We start from the raw sequence: 26,174 nt of genomic DNA on the forward strand, positions 1-26,174 counted from the left end.
CAGTCTGGGACGGCGAGGAAGGCAAGGATGCGTCCGGAAGTGGGGATCGGCTGCTTAGTGACGCGCGGCGTCCCGGAAGTCACCCGGGTCCTCTGCGAGGCGCGCGTAGGGGCAGGGCTTGGAAGGGGCGGGGCTTGGAAGGGGCGGGGCTGAGTCTCCCTCCTTCTGAGACCTCAGCCCTTGCTGCGGCTGAACCCCGGAAGCAAGGTGGCGGGCTCCGGTTCCGGTACGACGGGAGACTGCGGCGCGAGCATCAGGTACCTCTTCTCGCGGGAGTCGCCGCATCCTCACGGTTGCCGTTTCTCCCCACGGACGGATGCGGAGGAGAGAGGCGGGAATCGGTGCCTGTCCCTCCTTGGCGTTTCGGAGCTGCGCCACTAGCTGTCTGCGTTTCCCCAGTTCTCCTGCATGGGAAACGCGGGGTTCTTGCCGAAATCTAGGGAGCCGGTTTCATTTTGACCCTCTCTCTCCTGGAGCTAGGAAGTGGGGTCCCCAGTGATTTTCATCGCCTCCGGGAAGCTCCTGCAGCTCGGTGGCAGAGGGTCGTTGATTTTCTGCCCTAGCTGCGTCACTTTCCAACGTGTTTCACCACCTGTGAGAGGAGGGGCCGCGACCGTTTCTGGTCCCGACAGTCTGGCCACACTGGAGGTGCGGGTTTTCTCACCTCACCTCCGTGTCATGAGCGAATTGAAGCGTTTGGGAGTGGGTGAGGGAACGGTCACTGGACTAAGAGAGGAGATGGACTCAAATGACTCTTAGATCCTTAGCAGGTGCTCTTCCCGGGACACGATTTCCCTCTCCGCAGAATGAGGTTAAATAACTTCAATTGCAAGGTCCCAACTGATTTAACTTTTGTCCATATGATTCACGGACTCTTTTTTTTCTGAATTCCCTGTAATTTTCCCTATTGCTTTTCACACCTCGGGATTGTGGAGGGGAGATCACGTGTGAAAGACAACCTGTTTCCAGGAGATTTGGGGAGGGTGGGATTCTTGACTCTTGTTGGCTTACGTCGCTGTTGATTTTCGAGGCTTTACCCTACAGGATTTGGTACCTGCCTTGTCAGGGATATTCCAGAATGAATGCTTATAAAAATACCTGCCACGGGTGCTCCAGAAGTTGGAGAATTTTTTTTTTTTTGGATATTACTATTTTTTAGGAAACCGAATCCATAAATTAGCCTAAAACCATTCGGGCATCTATCTAGGGTCTCCAGTTTAGTCCTGCAGTTGCCTCAAGCTAAGAAGATCCTGTTTGAGATGTCACACAGCACTTTAAGATGGAAATCTGATATCTTAATTAAAGGATAGTTTGCCTCTCTGTTTATTTAGGAACTTCATGTCTATGTACGTGTTCTTCCTCTTTAATGTTGCTGTTACTAAGACAAGTTTAAAAGATTTCTTTAGCAGAAAGAGGGTGCATGTCAGTTGGTATATAAGAGAGTGGTTGTCTTTGGTGCAAGTCAGTAGAGTCTGTGCAAAGCCTTCACATCTTTTGCACTTCAGTGATGTTTGGAAACCAAGTTGATTGCATTATATAGGGAGGAGTACACATGAATGTCTTTAATAACAATTTTTTTCAAAAAGAGTAGCCCCTAAAGTGCCAGATCTCAATAGCACTTTTATAGCAGTGAAAAAAAAAACACCTACCAAGAGCAGTTCTTTTTTAAACAGGGAGATGAGCAAGAAGTTATTTTCAAATAGCTTTTTGGATATTTTTTGATTCACTTAAAATGTATTGTGTAATATCTCATGCACAGAGAAGACTGTATCCAACTGATATGTATAGTTTCCAGAGAAATGAAATGAATCCAATTGAACCTCTCATTTAGCTAAAGAAATGGAACTTTACCAGTTGGGGGTTGTCACTTCCTCAGTTGAAGTCCTTCTCCCACCCAACTAGAAATAAACACTATCTGAAATTTGTGTTAAGCACCCTTGTTTTCTATATAGTTTTATCATATATGTAGCTGTTTCTAAACGGTGTGGTACCAATTTATCCTCCTGTCAGGAGTATAGGAGAATTCCAGTTGATCCACATCATCTCATAGGCCAGAGTAGGTGTTGGGAAAGTAGCCATGTAGCCCCTATTCCAAATCCAAAGAAGTGGACACACAAAGGTCTGTCTTCATGGACTCAGCTCCCTTTAAAGAGCCTTCCTGGAAGTCCTTCAGAACTTGACTTTCTAAGGTTAGAGACTTTTCCTTCTATTCCTAGTTTGATAAGAGTTTTAATCGAGTGGTTGTGGAATTTGATCAAATGAATTTTTTTGTGTGTTGAGATGATTGAATATATTTTCAGTGTTGAATAACATTTGCATTCCTGGAAGAAATACAACTTGGTTATGATACATTATCTTTTATTCTGTATTCTTGGGTTTGATTTGCTATTGTTTTGTTTAAAATGATTTTTGCATTCATGTTCATGAATGAGATTGGCCTGTAGTTTTTCTTTCTCGTGTAGTCTTTGAGAGATTTTGGTATTATTTAATATTAGCATTACAGTAGTTTCATGAAATGAGTTGTGGAATGTTTTCTGTATTCTCTAGGGTTTTATGTAAAACTGGAGACACCTGTTTTTTGATGTTAGGCAGAACTCACCTGTAAAACATTCTGGGTTTGGTATAGTTATCTTCTGTTGTTTAGTTCTTAGGTCTGACTCTTTTGTGACCCCATGGACTGTAGCCCACCAGGCTTCTCTATCTACCGGGTTTCCCAGGCAAGAATCCTAGAGAGGGTTGCCATTTCCCCTCCAGGGAATCTTCTGACCCAGGGATCTAACCCACATATTTTAACATTGGCAGGTGAATTCTTTATCATTGAGTCACCAGGGAAGCCGATAATGAACTGTACCTGCCGCCTTGGGCGTATCCCACAAATGTTCCTAAGTAGATTTCAGTAAGTTCCAAGTATTTTCTAGTGTCTTACATACTCTCTGACTCAAGGGTTGTTTTTGTTTCCAAATATATGGATTTAGGGCTTCCTTGGTGGCTCAGTGGTAAAGAATCTGCTTCCAATGAGGGAGACTTGGGTTCCATCCCTGAAGGAGGAAATGGCAACCCACTCCAGTATTCCTGCCTGAAGAATCACATAGACAGAGGAGCCGGGTGGCCTCAGTCCAAAGGGTCTCAGAGAGGTCGACACAACTGAGCAGCTGAACACACACATAAAGGTTTTACTTATTAAAGTAGTTTTGTTGTTAATTTGTAGTGTAATTGCATTATCCTCAAATGGTATGGTCTGTCTGATACTGTGAAAGTATGAGGCTTGCTTTAAGACTTATGAAGTATATGGACAGCTTTTTGCAAATGACCCATGTATTCTTGGGAGAAATTTGTGTTTTCCAGTTACTGGATCAAGCTTGTTAATTGCAGTGTTCAGCTCTTTCTACTTTTGTTGGATTAATGTCTCAATTATAGAGATAATTGCATATGGTAGCATTGGCAGTTTCTGCTTGAACTTCTGACAACTTGTGTTATATATTTTTGAAGATGTGTTTTTCAGTACATACAGATGAAGATTATGAAGGAAAATGGTGCAATGAAGTGGTGACAATTTCAAATCATTCTTTTTGCCTTAAAGTTAATTTTGTTGCTAATACTGTTGATATACCGGCTTTCTTTTGGTTAAATTTTCTTTGTTGTGTCTTTTTCTGTCCTTTGCTTCACCTGACGGAGGCAAGACTTGAGTGTTCATTTCCTCCTCTCTTTGGTCACTTATTGGAGAGCTGACCTGGTCAGTCTTAGCTCAAAGGGGGAGCAGGTTGATAGCACATTAATGACAAGGCGATTTTTGTAGAAACTAATGTCTGTGGCTGGCGATTTATGAAACATCTCCAGTCAATAATATTCAGGTAACAAAAGGCATATTAATGTCTCTGGCCAATAAGTTGATGCCAGCCTGTGGGCTCCACCAGTTCCTCCCCAACAATGTGCTTCTTTAACCAGTAGGCTTCCATTCGGACAGAATTTCCCAAATGTTGGAGGCTGGATTCTTTTCATTTTTTTTTTTAAATTGTAGTTGTATACTTGATTTACAGTACTGTTAGTTTCAGATGTACCAAGTGACTCGGTTTTATATTGTTTTCAGAATCTTTTCCATTGTAAGTCATTGCAAGATATTAAATACGGTTCCCTCTGTGTGTGTGTGTGCTTGCTCACTCAGTCGTGTCCGACTCTTTGCAACCCTGTGGGTCTGTCCATGGGGATTCTCCAGGCAAGAGTACTGGAGTGAGTTGCCATTCCCTCCTCCAGGAGATCCTCCCAACCCAGGGATCAAACCCAGGTCTCCTGCATTGCAGGTGAATTCTTTACTGTTTGAACCACCACAGAAGCCCATAGTTCCCTGTGCTATACAGTAAATCTCTGTTGCATCTGTTAAGCCCATATTTCTAATTTATCCCAGCTCACTCCCTTCTCCCCTTTGTTAACCGTAAGTTCATTTTCTGTGCTTGTGAGTCTGTTTCTGTTTTGTATATATAATTTTAGATTATTTTTCAGATTCTACATACGAGTGATGTCATATAGTATTTGTCTTTCTCTGTCTGACTTCACTGAGTGTAATACTCTTTAGATCCATCTGTGTTGCTTCGAGTGGCACTATTTCATTCTTTTTTTTATGACTGAGTACTAGTCGACCGTATATGTGCATACACACACTACCTCTTTTTAAGCCAGTCATCTGTTGACGGGCCCTTGGGTTGCTTCCATGTCTTTATTATTATAAATAGTGGTGCTATGAACATTGGTGTGCATGTATCTTTTTGTACTAAAGTTTTCATCTTTTCTGGATATATGCCCAGGAGTGGGATTTCTGGATCTTATGATAATTTTAATTTGGTTTTTTAAGGGCCCTCTGTACTGTTTTTCATAGTGGCTGCACCAGTTTACATTCCCACCAGCCGTGTTCTCCACACCCTCCCCAGCATTTTATTTTTTTGTAGATTTTTTGATAATGGCCATTCTGACTGGTGTGAGTTGATACCTCCTTATAGTTTTAAATTGCATTTCTCTAAACATTAGCTATGTTGAGCATCTTTTCATGTGCCTTTTGGCCATCTGTATGTCTTCTTTAGAAAAATATATATTTAGGTCTTCTGTCCATTTATTGATTGAGATATTTGTCTTTTCAATATGAGTTGTATGAGCTGTTTGTGTATTTTGGGTATTGACTCCTTGTTTTTTAGATTGTTTGTGAATATCTTCTCCCATTCCATATGTTGTATTTTTGTTTATAGTTTCCTTTACTGTGCAAAAGTTCTTATGTTTGATTAGGCCCCATTTGTTTATTTTTGCTTTTATTTCTTATGCCTTGGAAAACTGATCTAAGAAAATATTGGTACAATTTATGTAAGACAGTGTTTCACCTAAGTTCTCTTCTAGGGGTTTTATGGTATCATGTCTTATATTAAGGTCTTTAAACCATTTTGAATTTATTTTTGTATATGGTGTGAGGGAGTATTCTGATTTCATTGACTTGGATGTAACTTTCCCAACACCATTTGTTGAAGAGAATTTCTTTTCTTCCTGCTATATTCTTGCCTTCTTTATTGAAGATGAATTGACTGTAGATGTGGGTTTATTTCTGGGCGCTCTATTCTGTTCCAGTGATCTACGCGTCTGTTTCTGTGCCAGTAGCATACTGTTTTGATTACTGTAGCTTTGTAGTCTAATGCAAAGTCTAGAAAGGTTATGTGGAAGCTGGATTCTTTTTTTCTGAAAACACTCGTGTTTGGTGGATCACAAATTCTTTGCCACTTTGCTTGTTATGGTTTTTCCAATATACCTTGTTTGATAAATTTATGCTCTGTGACCTTGTGGTATTTGTGCCTGTGTTGGCCTGTTAACTCAACTTTTCCGTGTCCTTGTGTTTTACATGTATCCCTTGTAAATAGTGCATACAGCTCGAGGGTTAGTTTTTATATCTTTTGTCCATTTACATTGATTGTCGTTACTGATGTTTTTGGATTCATTTTGGCAGTCGTTTTGCGCTTCTTGTGTGGTCTGCTTTTTTTGTTGTTGTTTTCTCCTGTCTTCTTTTGATTTGACTTTTTAAATTTTTTCTCTAATTCTGTTTTATTCCTCTGTATTAGTTTGAATGTTATATATTCTTTAAAAAAAACTTTGTGGTCACCCTTTAACAAGTACATTAAAGCCTAAGGTTACTTTTCTCTGTGTCAGGATCAGAACCTATAACACCACGGCCCTTTTTCAATTGTATGCTGTTGTCTACAGTTTTAATTCTACTTTGATTTCTTTTTAACTCCACAAATTAGGCATTATTATATGGTTGCTCAGTGGTAAAGAATCTGCCTGTGATGCAACAGATGCAGGTTCAGTTCCTGGTTGAAAAGATCCCATCCCCTGGAGAAGGAAATGGCAGCTTACTTCAGTAATCTTGGTTGGGAAATCCCATGGACGGAGGAGCCTGGTGGGCTACAGTCCTTGGGGTCACAAAGAGTCAGACGTGACTGAGCAGCTAAGCATGAACACATCATCTATGCAGTTAATATTTGTTTGGAATTGTTCATATGTATCATTTTCTTTTTATTTTTGAGACAAAGAATCCGTTTTACTTCTTATTTTTACATCTCACCTCTTTTTCTGTTGTTTCCCCCCGCCTTTTTTTGAGGTACCTTCTTTGAAAGTTCCTTCAATGAGACTCATTGGTAGTGTGTACATTAGTTTGTGTTTCTCTGAATATGCTGATTTCATCTTTGTTTTCAAAAGGCAGGATTATTATCTGTATAGAATTCTAAGTGGATAATTTATCTTAAAGCTACTCTGGTACTATTTTACTCTTAATTTGCTTTTCATTTAAATTGTGATTTTGTTGTAAGCTTTCATGTCTGCATCTGCTTGATCTTCAGTTTGTTTGTAATGTGTACTGATGAAGAGTTCTTTTAGTTTTGTGGTGAATATGTTTGCTTTGTGAATCTGGTAGTTTTGTCTTGATCAGCACTGGGACATACACAACCATTATATTTTTGAATATTGTTTCTCTCCTGTTCTCTAACTCCTTCTGGAATTCCAGTTAGAAGGAAGAAGGAAGGGTGTGCTCTTGACCTTTGTTTTATGATTCGGTAGTTTTGATTCTTTGTGCTGAATTCTGGGTAATTTTTTCAGATCTTCCAGTTTACTAATTCTTTATGCAGTTGTGACTCATCTGCTATAATTTCAATACTAGTTTTTTTCCTAGAAGCTCTGTTTGGTTCTTTATACACATCTTAGTTGTTATTTGATACTCTTTTGTCATAGTTTTAGGTCTCCTTTTATTTCTTCATATTTCACAGAGTTTAAGGAGAGTCTGCTTAGAGTCTAGTTTTGATACCCATAGTCTTTATGGGGCTGATTCTGTAGAGGTTTTTGATTCTGTTTGACTCTTCCTTACTGTGGCTTGTATCTTTATTTGTAGTTTTTTTTTTTTTTAATTATGAATTCATGTTTCTTGGAACTTTTGTTGACTTTTTTGAGGTTTAGTTTGAAGGTGTTTTCCTCCAGAGAAGATCTGTATTTCCTCCTTCCAAGGTTGTTGGGTCCCAGACTTTGTCCTTGTTCCCCGTGGTGGCAGTGCTGGTTTAGTCGCTAAGTCGTGTCCAACTTTTGCGACTTCATGCACTGTAGCCCACCAGGCTCCTCTGTCCATGGGATTCTCCCTGTGGGACCTGGATAATTAAAACCCAGGCTTTTAGCCATTAGAAATCAATAATGGCTGCAAGGAAAATGTTAACTATAGTACTTGCATATAACCTTGTGGATTTATAGATTCTTGTCTTTTCTGGCTTCTATAGATTTTCTTTATTCTTTTCTTGGATTAGCCATACATTAAAAATACATATTTATATTTAAAACATGACCACAGGTGCCCGTTTAGAGAGCCAGTGTGGGGATTCTGTTAGTTGTTAAGTGTAACAGAGTGTTAGTGAAAGTATAGCAGCACACCAGGGAGTGACCGGAATTAAGGATCAAGGTTTGGGGTTGGTTTTTTCTCCCTCAGTCTTGCCTCGTCATTGCAGAGAATTGAAACGACAGACTACTTACAGCTCAAACAGGCATGGTTTATTAAGCAGGCAGCAGCAGTATTTTCTTGAGGCTTTTTTGTCTTGTTGTAGCAGAGACTTGTAAGGACAGACTACTTACAGCTCAGTTAGAGCTCTCACATAGATGTGAGAGGGGGCCAACTCCCATAGGAGTGTTCTCGACTCCTTTTGGCTTCCCTTTCTATATTTTTTTGTCTTTGACCCTTTATAGTCCCTGGAGCCTGATTGGTTTTGCCGGTACAAATTAGGGCTTTTACTTGCAACCAAATAGGGCGAGTGTTGAAGGCCAGTCAGGGAAGGGGCCGTGTTTGGCTGTGTTTTCTCATCAGTTTCTCGTTCCAGTCTCAGACTTACCCCTTCTGTGGGCTTTTCCCTTTCTCTGACCCTTTTGGGGGCTTTTTCTAGTCACTGTTTTTCTTTAACCACCATTTTGAACTCCTCCTTCCCTACTCTTAACTATGTAACAAAGGTAAGTAGAGACTAGAACTTGGAATGTCTTCCTTACTTGCCATGTGGAGGAGTTTAGCTCAATAGTGAGGCTGGTGGATCAAGGGAGTGAAGTTTGACATTTTAGGTTGAGTATTCCAGGTTCATGATGATGAATGACTTGAAATACAGTAATCAAGGTGCTTTTGGTACAAGTAATATGACCTCTTTAAATCAGCTTAAACTTTTTTTTTTGATTAATTGTGATAAACTGTATGTAACAAGATTTTACATTTTAACCATTTTTAATTGATGGCTCAGTGGCATTTGGTATATTCACTTCGTGTGCAACCATTGCTGTCATTCAGCTCCTGAACTTGGTCATCATCGCAGACTGAAATTCTGTGCGCATCTTACAGTTGATGAATTTGACTACTCTAGGTACCTCCTAGAGTAGAATGACACAGTACTTGTCCTTTCCTGTCTGGCTTATATCATTTAATGTCTTCAAGGTTCTTCTATAATTGTAGTATGTATCAGAATTTCATTCTTTTTGAAGCTGGATTATAGTCCATTGTACGTAGTGAATACTACATTTTGTTTACCCACTCTTCATTTGGGGTACATTTATCAAAAGGAAACTCATTAGAACTTTTTTGGGTTAGCTTGACTGGCCTAAAATTATTAGCCTCACAAAGGACCGGAACCATGAATAGGAAAACTTTCAGAATCCAGGCTGTCTTCTTTCTCTTTTTTACAAAAATTTAACTAATTTATCGACTTAGGGCTGTGTGGGTCTTCGTTGCCGCACACAGACTTTCTCTATTTGGATGAGCTGTATCTGCGCTCTCGTTGCAGTGCCCCGGCTTCTCGTTGGGACGGTGTGGAGCAGGGGCTCTGGGGCTCACAGGCTTTAATAGCTGTGGCGTGAGGCCCTGTGGGGTCCCCCTGGATCAGGGATTGAATCCACGTGGCCTGCATTGGCAGGCTGATTCTTAACCACTGGGCAACCAGGGAAGTCCAGCGCCAACTGATTATCTTCAATTCCACATTGAGTCTTGCTTGCCCAACTGTGTAACATGAAGCTGGATTCTGTAAACCGTTTTCCTTTGGAATATTAGGCATTCCCAACAGAGGGCCCTGAAGGAACACTGCAAGGCTGTTGTGTCGGGAAGACCCCCACCCCCCTAGGTTCCAGCCCCCCGTTACGACCTTTTGGGAGCCCAGCAGCCTGCTCAGAGGTCAGGTGGCAACCCTCAGGCCTCGCCCTGCCCACAGCCCAGCTCCAGCCTGCCCTCTGGCGAGTTCCTCCGCTGCTTCTGATACGGTTTCTGTCCCTCCAAGGAGATCTGAATCTTCATCTTGTGGGGTGGGGTGCTTGACTATCTTACTGTCCACTCTTCTTCAGCCTAGAGATAGTGGCTGGTTTTTTTTTGGGGGGGGGGGCGGAGATTGCACTGCTATTTTTCTTTGAAATCTTCTTTTATTCCTTTGAGTATTTACTTCCTACCAGTTAACAATTCATTGTATTACATTGTCTCTGCCCAAACAACTGGTGTGATTCCTATTTCCTGACTGGACCCTGACTGATACATATATATATATATATATATATATATGATCATTTTGCAAAAATTTATCAAGCTTTAGACTTAAAGATTGTGCACTTCACGTCTTATTTTTGGTGTTCAATTATCTGAATTGGTAAATACACTGATACTCAAGAATACATGTTTAATGTGAATTATTAAAAGGCCATGAACGTATTACTGCTTAGTTGCTGTTATAGATTGTTTCTTGCTAATTTTAAACTAGAGACTATATTTAGGGAGTGCACATCTTATAAACTTTTAAAATATTCAACAGCAGTCCATGAATGCTGTTCATTTGTGGAATAAACAAAAATAAACACCCCTCCCGCCCTCTTACAAATCTTACGTGCTTGTGGAGGCAGTATCATAGTAAGGCTAAGTAACACCTGTTGTATACTTTTTAGACTCTAAACATCTCAAAGCGGGTTTATTTCCCGTCTACCCCAAGATGGCACTTGACTCAAACAGGTGCTCAGCAAACATCTAATGAAGTAGGATACTTCACTGAGAGACAGTGACTTTGGCAGGCTGTTGTTTAGTGGCCAAGTCATGGCTGACTTTAAGCTCCCGGGGGCTCCTGCCTTGCAGGTGGGTTCTTTACCAGCGGAGCTAGGTGTGCTGGAAAGACGACTCAGGCTTTGAGCACTGAAGCAGTACAGCACAGAGTGAAGGATACAGACCTGGTTAAATCTTAATACTTGATACCTGAGTGACCTTTGGAAAAATTACTCATCCGTTCCAGAGCTGCAATTTCTGTATAAACATGGGAGATAAAAAAAGCTTCATGTGGTTATTTTAAGCATTAAGTAAGATTTGCAGACGTAAATCCCTGAGCTCAGTGTCTTGTTACACTAAGTATTTAAATAACAAATTGTGACGTAAGTGTTAATAGCGTGACCAAATTGTCCTGAAGTATCTGCTGGATATTTTAATGATGATGAAAAGTAAGATAATGAAGGGGGATGAAAACCCCAGGGTGCTTCCCCAAAGGAGGGAAGTATGTAGGCTTGTCCGAGAGCTGAGATCGTGAACCATCTGGGTGATGGTATGTTTTGCCCAGCTCCGCTTGGCAGCCTGAATGGAGGAGACTGTATCCTCCTAGAACATTTTGAGGGTTGCCAAGATACTGTCTGTACTGTTCAAGAGCTTCAAGAGAATTTTCATCAGAGAGATACTCTTCCTCTTGATCCTTGGGTCTGTATTTTCCCCTCCTCCTGTTGATTTCTTTGAAGTGGGTGAGTTGAGGCTTCTTCTGTCTTCCTCACTGAACTTTCTATTGCAGGCAGCTTCTTGTTTCTGTGTCTAATCCTGGAAGATATATGGTTGTACATGTTCCTTGGCTTGTTCTGTTCCCAGGGGCTAACAGGCACTCATCATCGTGTGGCTCTGCCAGGCTGAGATGGAAATTTCCATGGCACAGACTGCCCAGGTCTCTGAATGAATTAGAGAATTAGGAGCAGTTTGCCTGGAAAACCCCGTGGACAGAGGAGCCCGGCGGGCTACAGCCCATAGGGTCCCAGAGAGTCATACATGACTGAAGCTTTCTTCAGCCATGAAAGTAGTATCTGTTTATTTCCTGTGTTCTGCTCGTGGAGCTTTTTCTCTCTGGGACCCTGTTTTACAGAGTCATCCTTGGGCAGTTATAAACCATTGCCCTCCCTAATTTTCCCTGTTGCTTGCCCAGGCCAGTAATTACCATCATGGAATGGAGGTAGATCTCCCAGGAGAGGGGGAGGGTTAAGAGAGGGAACCCAACTTTGCCAAACTTTGGAAGGAGTTCCCATGCAGTGACCTGTCCAGCAGCCTGTCTTTTTCTGGTAGGCAGAGCTCCTGTGTTTCAGAGCCAAGTTCAGGCGATGGGGATGGTTGACATGTCCTCCCATGTTTGTGGTCCATTCTGCTCTTGTCATTTGCTTGTCTCTACATTTATTCATTCATCCTTGGATAACATTTCGGAAGATGTAGCATGAGACAGTATGGTAATGGACTCTTGGGTCAGTTGAGCTTCTTGATTGTGCAGTTCATGGACCTTTGACTCAGACTATGGCATATGGTGAATAGACTTTGGCATATGGTTGATAGAGTTATTGCCAGATTTTGTCTTGTGTTTCTTTCTGTGCATTTTGATGAAATGTTGGGAGGAGGTAAAACAGTTAGCTTTCTTGTGTACTCAGGAGTGTGAAGCAAGCCTTCAGACAGATAGCAATGTTTGACTAGACTGTTAGCAACCTGTCAGCCACCTGCTTGGCTGGTGCTGGTTTTAACAGGACTCGGCACCTTGCTTTGTGCCCGCTGGTCTTGTGAGAGGTGGTGGAGAGGCAGCCCAGAGGCAGCATATATATTGGGTAATTCCTTGAATTTGGAGAAAGTGCCTGGTTTGGTTTGATTTTCTAGGGCCCACCAGTGGGCTTCCCTGGTAGCTCAGATGGTAAGGAATTCGCCTGCAATGTAGGAGACCTGGGTTTGATCCCTGGGTTGGGAAGATCCCCTGGAGAAGGAAATGGCAACCCACTCCATCCAGTATTCTTGCTGAGATGATCTCATGGCCAGAGGAGCCTTGTGGGCTACAGTCCATGGGCTGGCAAAGATTCGGACATGACTGAGTGACTACGTTTGCACAGCAGTGTGCCTGGCCAGTATTTGACCTTCAGCACTTGTTGGTTGAATGAAAAGTGAGCAAATGAGCAAACTGACTGAATTTTAGAAGTTTGTTTTTGTTTAGGGAGGAGATAACTTTTGATGATGCAGTTAGATTGTATTGGAAGTCAAATGATGTAGATATTGTAATGGGCAATTGAGTTTTTGGAAGTTGTATATAATGATTCCTGTTGTGTGGTACATGTAAACAAATAGAAACATTTAACAACCCACACTAAATAATGTTTTATTTATTTCACTCATTCTCAGTTTCTCTATGCTATAGAGTTGTAAAGGGGGTGACCTCACATTGGTCTACTTCATTCTCCCTTATGACATTATTAAATGAATCATCTATTTAAGTCAATCACCAGAATACTTGTTTCATGTGAAGAGATGCTTTTGTTAGAGTTGTTGTGGGGTCTTTTCCAGGTTGTGCTTTCATTTTAGAGTTTTATCATCAAATGCAGTGGTTAGAAATTAGTGTTTTCTTAGTAGGTATTGCTTAGTAGGTATTTAATCTAAAATCAGAAATTTTTGTGTTAGTTATGTAGAATTATGCTTGTAACTTTTATAAAACATAAAAATACATCATTGTATAATTGAGTTCAGTTCAGTCGCTCAGTCGTGTCTGACTCTTTGCGGCCCTGTGAACCGCAGCATGCCAGGCCTCCCTGTCCGTCATCAACTCCCAGAGTCCACCCAGACCCATGTCCATCAAGTCTATGATGCCATCCAACCATCTCATCCTCTGTTGTCCCCTTCTCCTCCTGCCCTCAATCTTTCCCAGCATTGTATAATTAACTTACAAGAATCAAGATAACACCAAAGCCTCAATTACATTCTTGGTCAATGACTGAGACCAAAATGATACAAATTATGAGTGCAGTTTGTTATAAGCCTTTCAAAGGCAGCAACTTTATCTTCTAAACTTATGTGTCTCTTCACACTATTTAGCATCCTTCCTTAGGAAAAGAAAGATATGGTTTTTACATGTCCTGCATTAAAAAGAGGAAAGTTTGTGTTTGTTTTAATAACACTTCTTGAAATTAAGATATCTTATGGCTAAAATACATCACATGCTAAGTGATCATACCCATCCACAGAGGAGTATGTTACAATTAAGAATTGTCTGGTCTAAAATACTAAGAGTGAAGAGAGTGAGAAATTGTGGTGTAATGTAATCTAATGTAATGGGTGATTTCCTCCCCCCTAAATTAGTAGAATCAGTGATGGCTTTTTTTTTTTTTTTTTAATGCTACCCTACTTTTCATTTTATCAGTAAGGACAGTAGAGGAAAAAAGCAGTCAGTCTTTATCATTGTCAGGTTGCTGACTTAAAAAAAATCCACAATATGATTTGCAAGTTAAGTTTTATTTTCGAGAAAATGAGAACTATAACCCAGGAGATAGCATTTCAGATACTCTGAGAAACTGCTCCAAAAAGGTAGGGGGAGGATCAGTGTATATGTGATCTTGGTGACAGGGGAGTACTTGCAATTAAGCATATATTTTTGCAGGTTTCTGTAAGTCATGAGGGGGTAGTGGTCACCATGAAGGAATTTAGTGCTTTACTAGATGTGAGGGGATGTAAGAATTGGGCCCTTAAAATCAGCTCCTGAGAATATTTAACTCTCAGAAGACTTGTTCTGCCAGTTTTTCCAGAGCACAGAGTGCCTCATTTCTGCTCGCTTCCCTGAACTTTCAGGGAACGTTAAAGGTCAGCAACTGCAGCAGCACTTGATTTAATCCTTGTGGAGGTGGATGGCAAGTGCCCATTTGTAGTTGACAAGGCTACCATTCTTGATTCTGAAAATAATAGAGTAATTCATTGAAAGGAAAACAAAACCCCTGAAGCCCCCCAATTTTTTTTTTTTTTTCCAGTGGGTTTTGTCATACATTGATATGAATCAGCCATGGATTTACATGTATTCCCAATCCCGATCCCCCCTCCCACCTCCCTCTCCACCCGATTCCTCTGGGTCTTCCCAGTGCACCAGGCCGGAGCACTTGTCTCGTGCATCCCACCTGGGCTGGTGATCTGTTTCACCATAGATAGTATACATGCTGTTCTTTTGAAATATCCCACCCTCACATTCTCCCACAAAGTTCAAAAGTCTGTTCTGTATTTCTGTGTCTCTTTTTCTGTTCTGCATATAGGGTTATCGTTATCACCTTTCTAAATTCCATATACATGTGTCAGTATGCTGTAATGTTCTTTATCTTTCTGGCTTACTTCACTCTGTATAATGGGCTCCAGCTTCATCCATCTCATTAGGACTGGTTCAAATGAATTCTTTTTAATGGCTGAGTAATATTCCATGGTGTATATGTACCACAGCTTCCTTATCCATTCATCTGCTGATGGGCATCTAGGTTGCTTCCATGTCCTGGCTATTATAAACAGTGTGAAGCCCCCAAATTTAACAGCAGCAGCAAAACTAGACAAAACATCTCCAATTCTGATAGAGACTTTGGTGGGTGATGTTTACAGAGCAGTGCTGTGCTGTGATGAGTCACTCACTCGTATCTGACTCCTGCGACCCATGGGCTGTAGCCCACCAGGCCTCTCTGTCTGTGGGATTGTCCAGGCAAGAATATTAGACTGCGTTATCATCTCCTCCTGCAGTGGATCTTCCCGACCCAGGAATTGAACCGGGGTCTCCTGCACTGCAGGCGGATTCCAGTGTTCATAGGAGCACTGTTTATTTATTTTATTTATTTTTTTGTGTTTCAAAATGAAATTTCTTTTATTGCTAGTTTTTGTTGCAAAAGCAATACATGCTCACTTGAAAAAGAATAAGAATAGATAGGCAAACAAAAAAGAAAATTAAACCTACCCATCATTCCACCCACTTAGAAACAGTCATTTAATACAATAGCGTATTGTTTCACATATATATTTTTAAAAGAGGGTAATATCCTAAAAATAGCTTTGTGACTTGCTTTTTATAAGCTTACTATATTGAGGAGCACTGTTTATAGTAGTCAAGACATAGAAGCAACCTAAATGAATGGATAAAGAAAATGTGGTATATGTGTAAAATGGAGTATTCAGCCATAAAAAAAAAGTAAAATAATGCCATTTGCAGCATCATGGATGGACCTAAATATTGTCATACCTTTACATGAAATAAATTAGAGAAAGAAAATGATACCAGTGAACTTATTTACAGAACAGAAAGACTCACAGACATCGGAAAGAATCATGGTTACCACAGGGGAAGGGAGGGACTTCCCTGGTGGTACAGTGGGTAAGAAGCCAACTGTCAGTGCAGGGGACACGGGTTCAGTCCCTGGGTTTGAAGATTTCACATGCCGTGGAACAACAAAGCCCGTGTGCCGCAGCTACTGAGTCGGTGCACCTCGGGCCGGTATGCCTAGAGCTGTGTGCCTGGAGCCCGAGCTCATTGCAGGCAAGCCACTGCGGTGAGACTTCCATGCGCCATAGCAAAGAGCAGCCCACTCGCCTGCACACAGCAACGAAGACCCAGTGCAACCAAAACCAAAAATATGTTTTAGAATTAAAAGTTAAAAGAGGGAAGACGAGGGATAAGTTAGGAGCATGAAATTAATATACACACTACTGTATGTAAAATAAGTAACAAGGACCAACATATAGCAGTGTGTTAATCGTTCAGTCGTGCCCGACTCTTTGCAACCCATGGACTGCAGTCCACCAGGCTCCTGTGTCCATGGGACTTTCCAGGCAAGGATACTGAAGCCGTTTACCATTTCCTTCTCCAGGGGATCTTCCTGACCCAGGATTGAACCCAGGTCTCCTGCACTGCAGGCAGATTCTTTGCTGACTGAGCTACCAGGGAAGCCCTGGTATATATAGCATAGGGAGCTATATTCACTATCTTGTAGTGGAAAAGATTCTGAAAAATTCTGATGTAAACCAAGTATACTTCAATTAAAAATTGAAAACTTTTTAAAATTTGGTTTCATATAATATTTGGCTTAGGAAAAAAGCAAATACTATAAAAGAATCATAACATAAATATAAACTGGTCGTGCTTCCTGGTAGTGACAGCTATTAGGTTTGGTGTATATTTTGCCATATTTCTTTCCTAAGAATGTACAAAATTTACCTGCACATAGAAAATAATTTTATAATAAAAGCCTGCTAGTTTCAATTTGAAAAAGCAAATTAGAAAAACTACTAGAAAGGATAAAATAGTATAAATAGATACTTCAGCTAAAAGGTTGTGTCTCCAAGAGACCTGGATGACAGAGCAGCAGTTCTGAGTCCAAGGCCCATGGTCCCAAAGTGGGGGACCCTCAGACAGAGGCGCATTCAGTTCAGTCGCTCAGTCGTGTCCGACTCTTTGCAACCCCACGGACCGCAGCACGCCTGGCCTCCCTGTCTGTCACCACTCCCGGAGTTTACCCAGACTCGTGTCCATGGAGTCAGTGATGCCATCCAACCATCTCATGAACCATGTCATCCCCTTCTCCTCCTGCCCTCAATCTTGCCCAGCATCAGGGTCTTTTCCAGTAAGTCAGCTCTTCGCATCAGGTGGCCAAAGTATTGGAGCTTCAGCTTCAACATCAGTCCTTCCAATGAACACTCAGAACTAATCTCCTTTAGGATGAACTGTTTGGATTGCCTTGCAGTCCAAGGGACTCTCAAGGGTCTTCTCCAACACCACAGTTCAAAAGCATCAATTCTTCTGCTCTCAGCTTTCCTTATAGCCAGCTCTCACATCCATGCAACCATATACCTTCAGTTTATATTCCCCGGAGGTTCCTAGATGCATTCGGATCATCTCGTGGGGTGAGCACAAGGAGTCGGGGGGAGATGGCATAACTGTAACTTCAGCCTGTTTCTAGTTTTTTTGGTGGTGGTTATTTTATTTTTTGCCTTGGCTGTAACAGCAGATGCAGATCTGATGCCAGGCTTTCCCAGCTCAAAACCTTCCACAGCTCTTCCGTGAATAGGGATCCTTCAAGCCTTGTTTTGGTGAAGGGCTCCTCCTTGTGGCTCCCTGGGCATCTCCCCGCTCCCTAGAGGTGCTTTTAGACCAGGCCTGCACTTTCCTTTCCTCCTGTCTTAGACTGGGCTGGTTTCACCCTTGGTTATCTGCCTGGCATTTGAATTTTCCCCTTGGATTATACTGAAGAGGCCAGTTGTATCTGCAGTTTTGAAATGTGTAACAATAAAGTCAAGTTAATATTTTAGTCCTGGTACAGTAGCCAGGTATTATATGTTGGAAAATGATGAAGAAATGGTAGAATCCACATCCATTTGCTGATAATTAAAGGGATGTATTTTATGGTATACTTTGAGATCTTAGAAATCATGATATCAATCCCTGAACTTTCGTTTTCCATTTGAAATTCCACTGATGTTTGTGATTTCAGCTACCACTTACATGCCAACATCTCCCAAATTCCAGCTTACTCCTTTCATTGGAGCACTGGGTCCTATTTTTCCAGCTGCATTTTACATATTTCCATGTGGACCAGTCGTTGTTTCCCTATATCGAAACCTGTCTGAAATGGAGTTCATCATTTTTTTCTTAACCGTCCTTTTCCTACTTTCTTTTTCTTATTCTTAATGTCACTTTCTTTGCTCCCTCAGGCTTGAAACGTCCATCATCTTTTATTGATTCCTTTCCATCAGTATTTATAGAGTTGAGTCACTAAATCCTTTTTCACAATGCTGTGCATTCCTTCTTTTTCTCTTTTTTTAAAAGTTCTCCCACTTCAGTCTAGCCCCTTTCACTACAGCGTTTAACTTCCTGACTCCACTTTCTCAATCAGCCTCTCCAGCCTGTTGTATTGTATTGTATTTTTATTGAAGTGTAGCTCTTTACAATGTCATGGTAGTTTCAGGTGTACGGCACAGTGATTCAGTTTTATGTGTTAATATATACACATGTTTTATATATAGATACTTTTCCAGATTCTTTTCCATTATAGGTTATTACAAGATGTTGAGTTCCCTGTGTTCTAAGTCAGTCCTTGTTATCTCTTTTCCTTATTGTAATGGGTGTGTGTTAATCTCAGACTCCTCATTTATCCCTTCCTGCTTTCCCTTTTGGTAACCATACGTTCATTTTCTATGTCTGTGGGTTTATTTCTGTTTTGTATATAAGTTAATTTTTATCATTTTTTTTCAGATTCTACATGTAAGTGATATGATATTAATATTTGTGTTTCTCTGGCTTCACTTAATATGATAATCTCTCTAGGTACAGACTCTTATTTTAAATTTAATTTTTCTGAAACACTACTTTCCTCAAGAGCCTAGACTACACAATTCAGTTCAGTTCAGTCGCTCAGTCTTGTCTGACTCTCTGCGACCCCATGGACTGCAGCACGCCAAAAGAATTCAACAAACCTTGGTAAGCCGCTCTGGGTATTCTAGCATTTTCTTGATTTTTTAGCCCTTTCAGCCCTTTGTTTTTAAGATTTTTTTTTTAATGTGGACCATTTTTAAAGACTATTGAATGCGTCACAGTGTTGCTTCTGTTTCATGTTTTGGTATCTTGGCTGCGTGGTATGTGGGGTCTTAGCTCCCTGAACAAGGGTTGAACCCACACTCCCAGTGTGGGAGGTTGAATCCTTACCCACCTGACCACCAGGGAAGCCCCTCTGCTGGGGTCTGCTGCTGTTCCCTCTGTGCTCCCAGGGAGGGGGGCCCCTCTGCGCCCCTCAGCACACTGCTCTTTGTTCCTGGTGCCCCTTCTTCCAGGAGGGTCCTCCCTCTTCTTCCTCGCTGACATCTGTGCCCATCAAATGAGGTTAAACTCAAGGCTGCTGTTGGTAAAATGTAACAGGGCTCTTCTCGTTCTCATTGAGCCTTCTGGGATGTTTAACGCTGTTGGAGGTAATATAATCTTTTATGATTAAACTGTCCAAAGCATGGACTTTTGTCTTTTTTGGGCTCTCTTGGAATAAATTAGGAAACTTGTTACTTAGATTTTATTACTTTTGTGTAACTATGCAGTTCACAGTTCGTCATACAGAAGAAGAGGAAGGTTAAACATGGTTCAAGATTTTAGTTTTTCAGCAGTATAAAATTTACTGGATTGGCTTATGTCAGTCCTACATAGACATCTTAGTATATTTACATCATAGTATATTTACATTATCAAGTAGTCTATTGAAACAAGATGATCAGATTGTGAAAATCAGGTTACCTTTAGTCTTTTTGTCATGGGTAATATTATTTAAAAGGTAAATCTTTGAATAAATAAGTGCGTTATAAATACATATATAAATACGTTACTTGTGCTACCCACTTTCCCTTCAGAGCAGTAAAATCTGCCCTGCATGGAAATCAGAGTAGCCTTCTATATGCAGTCTGCAGTCTGTGTATCAGTAAAAGTGAAGACACTGTCCTTTCAAAATTTTTCAGTTTTATGTGAGTACATAGAGAAAGGGGCATCTTGCTTTGTATATGAAGGCTGCACCTGTAACAACACAAAGTGGTTTAAGAGATTGGAGACAATGAATAACTCAACTACTGCATTTATGGGCTTCCCCGGTGGCTCAGATGGTAAAGATTCCGCCTGCAGTGCGGGAGACCTGGGTTTGATCCCTGGGTCGGGAAGATCCCCTGGAGGAGGGCATGGCAACCCACTGCAGGATTCTTGCCTGGAGAACCCCCTGGACAGAGGGGCCTGGTGGGCTGTGGTCCCTGGGGTCTCACAGAGTCGGACAGGACTCAGCGACTAAGCACAGCACACTGCATTTATGTGACACTCAGAGTATCACGCTAATCATTTAAAAATTAGCTTTATTGGGGTATTATCAAATAGGATGAAGTGCACGTGTTGGAAGTGTACAATTTGATGAGTTTTGACATGTTTATATCTCCTGAGACCATCACTCCAATTGAGATAATGAATGTATTTGTCACCCTCAAAAGCTTCCTTGGGATCCTGGGTAATTCCTCCCTCCCATGCTCCCTCCCAGTACCTCCCATTCCCTAGGCAGGCCCTCATCTGCTTTCTGTCACTTTATGTTAGTTTGCATTTTCTAGAAGTTTTTTGTGGTCTGGCTTCTTTCACTCAGCCTGTTTTTTTTCCCCTTCCCTCCTAAGATTCATGCATGTTGTAGCATATCTTAGGCCTTCATGCCTTTTTATTGCTGAATAGTAGTATGGGTATGCTACAATTTGTTTATTCTTTTATTTATTGTTGAACATGTGGGTTTTTTCCAGTTTGGAGCTGTTACCTAAAAAACTGCATAAAGTTTGTGTATAAATATGGACATACGCTGTTGTTTTTCTTTGATAAATACTTAGAAAGAGAAGGTCTGGGTCATATGGTAGGTGTATGTTTACTTTTTTTTAAGAAACTGCCACATCGTTGTCCAGAGTGGTTGTACCTCAGCATCCAAGAGTTCCAGTTGCTCCACATTTTTGTAAACAGTTGGCATGGCACGCCTTTTACAGTGTTAATATTTTAAAGGATATATAGTGTTATCTCATTGAGATTTTAATTTACATTTGCCTGTTGACTAATGATGTTGAGTATCATTTAATGTGGTTCTTTGCCATCACATATCGTCTTTGGGAAAATGCCTGTTCGCAGCTTTTGCCCAGTTTTTATTGAATTTTTTCTCATGATTGAATTTTAAGAATTCTTCATATGTTCTAAACACATGTCCTATTTCAGATTTGTGATTTGCAAGGCTTTTCTCCCAACCTGTGTCTTGGGCAGTGACAGGCACTTCATCCCCCTCTGTGTGGAGGCAACTCCAGGATCCCAGTGTCTGGGGATTAGGAAGCCTTCTGGGCTGGGTCCCAGCTCAACCAGGCAGTAATGTTGCTGCTGGGGATAATGGCTTTTAAGAATAAATTTTGATATTTCCCCCATCTGTAAGTGTAAAATTTATTCACTGTTGACAATTTCTACAATGCTGCAATCGTATCTAAGGAAATGAGGCTGGAACATGCTGGAAGAAGCAGAAGAAGGCCACAGTCAAAGCCATGTATGGTAGAAGCATGCATGCTTGGGGCTTCCCATCTATTTGGCTGGGGGCACCAGGACTGCTACAGGGCTTCTCCACTTTGGGGGTGGGGCTCCTGAATCCCTCTTAGTTTTGCTCAGGATTGCCTTTGAAATGGGGTAGATTCTGGTTGCTGTTTATTTCCTTAAATATAAGTTGAGTGCTGCATTTGTAGTGCCCAGTTAGTATCTGGCCTAAGCACTTACTTTATATTTTATGACTATTTCGTAAGTGAAAGTCTCGAACATGGATGTTGTGGAATTAGCAAGTGTCTTCAGAACAGAGAGCTGAGCACGGTTTGGAAAAGCGGGGATTTAGAAAGACGAGCATGAAACTGATCAAATGTATCTTGACTAATACTAGGAAATATTCTCCTAAAGTCCAGCACGAATGCTTTGTTACGGGCCCCTTGTCTCTGCTGCTTTGTTGATGAAAAGCATTCAGTTGTGGTGCCCAAGAGACTTGGTTTAAACTTCTAGCCCTGCTGTTTACTGACCATGTACATTTGCATCCATACGTAACCCACTTCAATTCTTTGATTGACATGTTGTGAGTAATTATGTGTGGGGTGATGGTGAGATGGTAGGAGACGAGTCTTTAAGGCATTTTGGTACTGTGCTTGACACCTTGCAGAAGCCTGGCAGATGTTACTCCCTTTCTCTTGCCCAGTTTCTCGCCTTCCGTGGGGTCAGAGAATCTGGCGGCTGGAGTGGTGACCTAGCCGTCTAACTTTCCTGCTGGGGGACCAGCTCGTAGAGGGAAGGTGGTAGAATGGTACTGCCAGCTCTGCTAGGATACATTTTTATACCACTTTGTGTTTTTAATGATACAAAAAATACCATGGGATAAAGATAATTTGTTGTAGATTTTAGTGTCTCTGGACATAGCCTTTTCATGCACAGAGTGATTACTGTAAAGCTATATGGTTAGACTGAATTAGGTACCTAGTGGAATGAGTCATTAATGTCAGCGGTATTGATGGTCCGAGGGAATCCCAAGAGTTGGATTGTGAAGTTAGCACCATGTTCCCATGGAAAAACATCTTGAAGGAGTTAAGGCAGTGGTCACCTAGGCAGAATAGCAGGTGTGAGGGTGATGGGTACTTTTGTAGCAATTTTAGAGCAGTTTCCAGTGGATATTCGTAGCCAACTCGTCTTTGCTGCCGTTCTGAGTTCTTTTATACTGTCTGTATTACCCTTTTCCTATTCCTGACCTATTTCTCCCATGCCTGGATAGTTCTTAACTTCTTGGAACCTAAGTTTGCTCTCTTTCTCTGATATGTTTGGGACTTTCTGATGTTCTAAAGTGACAAACTGTAATACCATTGCCACAGAAGTCGTACTGTTGACAGCCTGCTGCAGCCTGTTTAAGCCTGTGTATTGTTTTAACTTTTTTTTAATAGGTTATGAAAGAGCTTAAATGCTTCACTTAATTATTTGAATTATAAGTTCTGTACAAAATACTTGAATTTAACAAGATTTTTGCATTACTGCTGAGTTTGGTGTGAATTTTATAACAGTGTATGTAAACTTTGGAGGCTTGAGGATGACTCATGAGAACTGCTTTTCTGATTTTTATGTTTGTTCCATTTCGGTCTTATGGCCAGACATGAAAATGTATTAAGTTTGAGTCCTTCTCTTAAAGGTTTTTCCTTTGTTGTTAGAACAGGAATCACTTTTCGTTTTTTTTCTAGCTCTAAAGTTTACTTATTTTACTCTCTACCTTCTTTTTTAAAAAAATTATTTTTTAATTGAAGAATAATTGCTTTACAGAATTTCGTTGTTTTCTATCAAACCTCAACATGAATCAGCCACAGGTATACATCTATCCCCTCCCTTCTGAACCTCCCTCCATCTCCCTCCCCATCCCACCCCTCTAGGTTGGTACAGAGCTCCTGTTTGAGTTTCCTGAATCACACAGCACATTCCCGCTGGCTGTCTGTTTTACAGATGGGAATGTAAGTTTCCATGTTACTCTTTGTACACATCTCACCTTCTCCTCCCCTCTCCCCATGTCCATAAGTCTATTCTCTGTGTCTGTTTCTTCATTGCTGCCCTATAAATAAATTCTTCAGTACCATTTTTCTAAATTCTGTGTATATGCGTTAGAATATGATATTTGTCTTTCTTTTTCTGACTTGTGTCACTTTGTATAATAGGCTCTAGGTTTATCCACCTCATTAGAACTGACTCAAGTGCGTCCCTTTTTATGGCTGAGTAATATTCCACTGTGTACATGCACTACAACTTCTTTATCCATTCATCTGTTGATGGACATCTAGGTTGCTTCCATGTTCTAGCTATTGTAAACAGTGCTGCAGTGAACAATGGGATACATGTGTCTTTTTCAAATTTGATTTCCTCAGGGTATGTGCATAGGAGTGGGATTGCTGGGTCATATGGTGGTTTTATTCCTAGTTTTTAAAGGAATCTCCATACTGTCTTCCATAGTGGCCGTATCAATTTACATTCCCACCATCAGTGCAAGAGCATCGCCTTTTCTCCACACCCTCTCTAGCATTTATTATCTGTAGACTTTTTGATGATGGCCATCCTGACTGGTGTGAGGTGATATCTCATTGTGGTTTTGATTTGCATTTCTCTAATAATGAGTGATGTTGAACATCTTTTCATGTGTTTGTTAGCTATCTGTATGTCTTCTTTGGAGATATGTCTGTTTAGGTCTTTTTCCCACTTTTTGATTGGGCTGTTTGTTTTTCTGGCATTGAGTTGTATGAGCTGTATATTTTGGAAATTAATCCTTTGCCAGTTGTTTCATTTGCTATTATTTTCTCCCATTCTGAGGGCTGTCTTTTCACCTTGCTTATAGTTTGCTTTGCTGTGCAAATGCTTTTAAGTTTAATCAGGTCCCACTTGTTTACTTTTGTTTTTATTTCCATTACTCTAGGAGGTGAGTCACAGAGGATCTTGCTTTATGTCATCAAGTGTTCTGCCTATGTTTTCTTCTAAGAATTTTATAGTTTCTGGTGTTACATTTAGATCTTTAATCCATTTTGATCCATTTAATCCATTTTGTATATGGTGTTAGGAAGTGTTCTAATTTCATTCTTATACTTGTAGCTGTCCAGTTTTCCCAGCACTATTTATTGAAGATGCTGTCTTTGCCCCATTGCATATTCTTGCCGCCTTTGTCAAAAATAAGCTACCCATAAATGCATGGGTTTATTTCTGGGCTTTCTATCTTGTTCCATTGGTCTGTATTTCTGTTTTTGTGCCAGTACCATACTGTCTTGATGACTGTAGCTTTGTAGTATAATCTGAAGTCAGGAAGGTGGATTCCTCCAGCTCCATTCTTCTTTCTCAAGACTGCTTTGGCTTTTCGGGGTCTTTTGTGTTTCCATATGAATTGTGAAATTTTTTGTTCTAGTTCTGTGAAAAATGCCATTGGTAATTTGATAGAGATCACATTGAATCTCTATCTAGATGGCGTTTGGTAGTATAGTCATTTCACAATACTGATTCTTCCTACCCAAGAACATGGAATATCTCTCCATCTATTTACGCCATCTTTGACTTCTTTCATTAGTGTCTTATAATTTTCTGTGTACAGTTCTTTTGTCTCTTTAGGTAAGTGTATTCCTAAATATTTAATTCTTTTTGTTGGAATGGTGAATGGGATTGATTCCTTAATTTCTCTTTCTGATTTTTCACTATTAGTATATAGAAATGCAAATGATTTCTGTGCATTGATATGTATCCTGAAACTTTGCTAAATTTGCTGATTAGCTCTAGTAATTTTCTGATACTATCTTTAGGGTTTTCTATGTACAGTATCATGTCATCTGCAAACAGTGAGAGCTTTACTACTTCTTTTTTGACCTGGATTCTTTTTCCTTCTTTTTCTTCTCTGATTGCTGTAGCTAGGACTTCCAGAAGTATGTTGAATAATAGTGGGAGATTGACAGCAGGCCCAGAGTGAGGGCAGTTCTGAAATTCCACTGAGCAGGCATTTTAGGGGAACCCCCCACCTTGGGTTGGAGAATGTTAATTAATTATTCTCATCTTTCACCCTTAAATATGCCCCCCTTTGTTTATTAAAAGGTATCTTTTCTCTGTGAGGCTCCAGTTGGACTCTAGCCTGCTTCGTCTCTATACCTTCACCCTCTGTGTCCTAAGTGAAGGGCTTGCCTGGTGGCTCAGTGGTAAAGAATCAGCCCGCCAATTCAGGAGACTCGGGTTCAATCCATGCGTCGGGAAGATCTCTTGGAGAAGGGCATGGCAACCCACTCTAGTATTCCTGCCTGCAGAATCCCATGGACAGAGGAGCCTGGTGGGCTACAGTCCATGGGGTCTCAAAGAGTGAGATATGACTGAGCAACTAACACACACGCACACATATTCACGCCAGCTGAGGCTTTAGTATCAGATTGGTGACTGTGTCCTTGACTTGTCCCTTACCAAGACTGAGTTTTAGTCATCTGCTGTTCCTTCAGAGGCGTTCTCTGTTTTAATTTTAGCTGTTAGGGTTGAGAACTTAGTTGCTTCTTCCAACCTTTT

The 26,174-nt window shown here is 40.9% G+C and overlaps 1 protein-coding gene across 4 annotated transcripts in view; it reads left to right on the plus strand.

The window, feature by feature from the left end:
- The first annotated feature begins 116 nt into the window (after window positions 1-116).
- UMAD1 (UBAP1-MVB12-associated (UMA) domain containing 1) overlaps window positions 117-26,174 on the plus strand; it is a 311,916-nt gene continuing 285,858 nt past the window's right edge. For 2 of the 4 annotated variants that reach the window (XM_061164962.1, XM_061164963.1), the window contains exon 1: window positions 18,938-19,043. The gene's annotated coding sequence lies outside the window, so the exon portion shown is untranslated. Of the gene's footprint in view, window positions 258-18,937; window positions 19,044-26,174 lie in introns of those variants that run through there. The other 2 variants (XM_061164964.1, XM_061164961.1) reach the window with 2 other exon arrangements.

Source organism: Dama dama, chromosome 18 (genome assembly GCF_033118175.1).
Source record: "Dama dama isolate Ldn47 chromosome 18, ASM3311817v1, whole genome shotgun sequence".
NCBI lineage: Eukaryota > Metazoa > Chordata > Mammalia > Artiodactyla > Cervidae > Dama > Dama dama.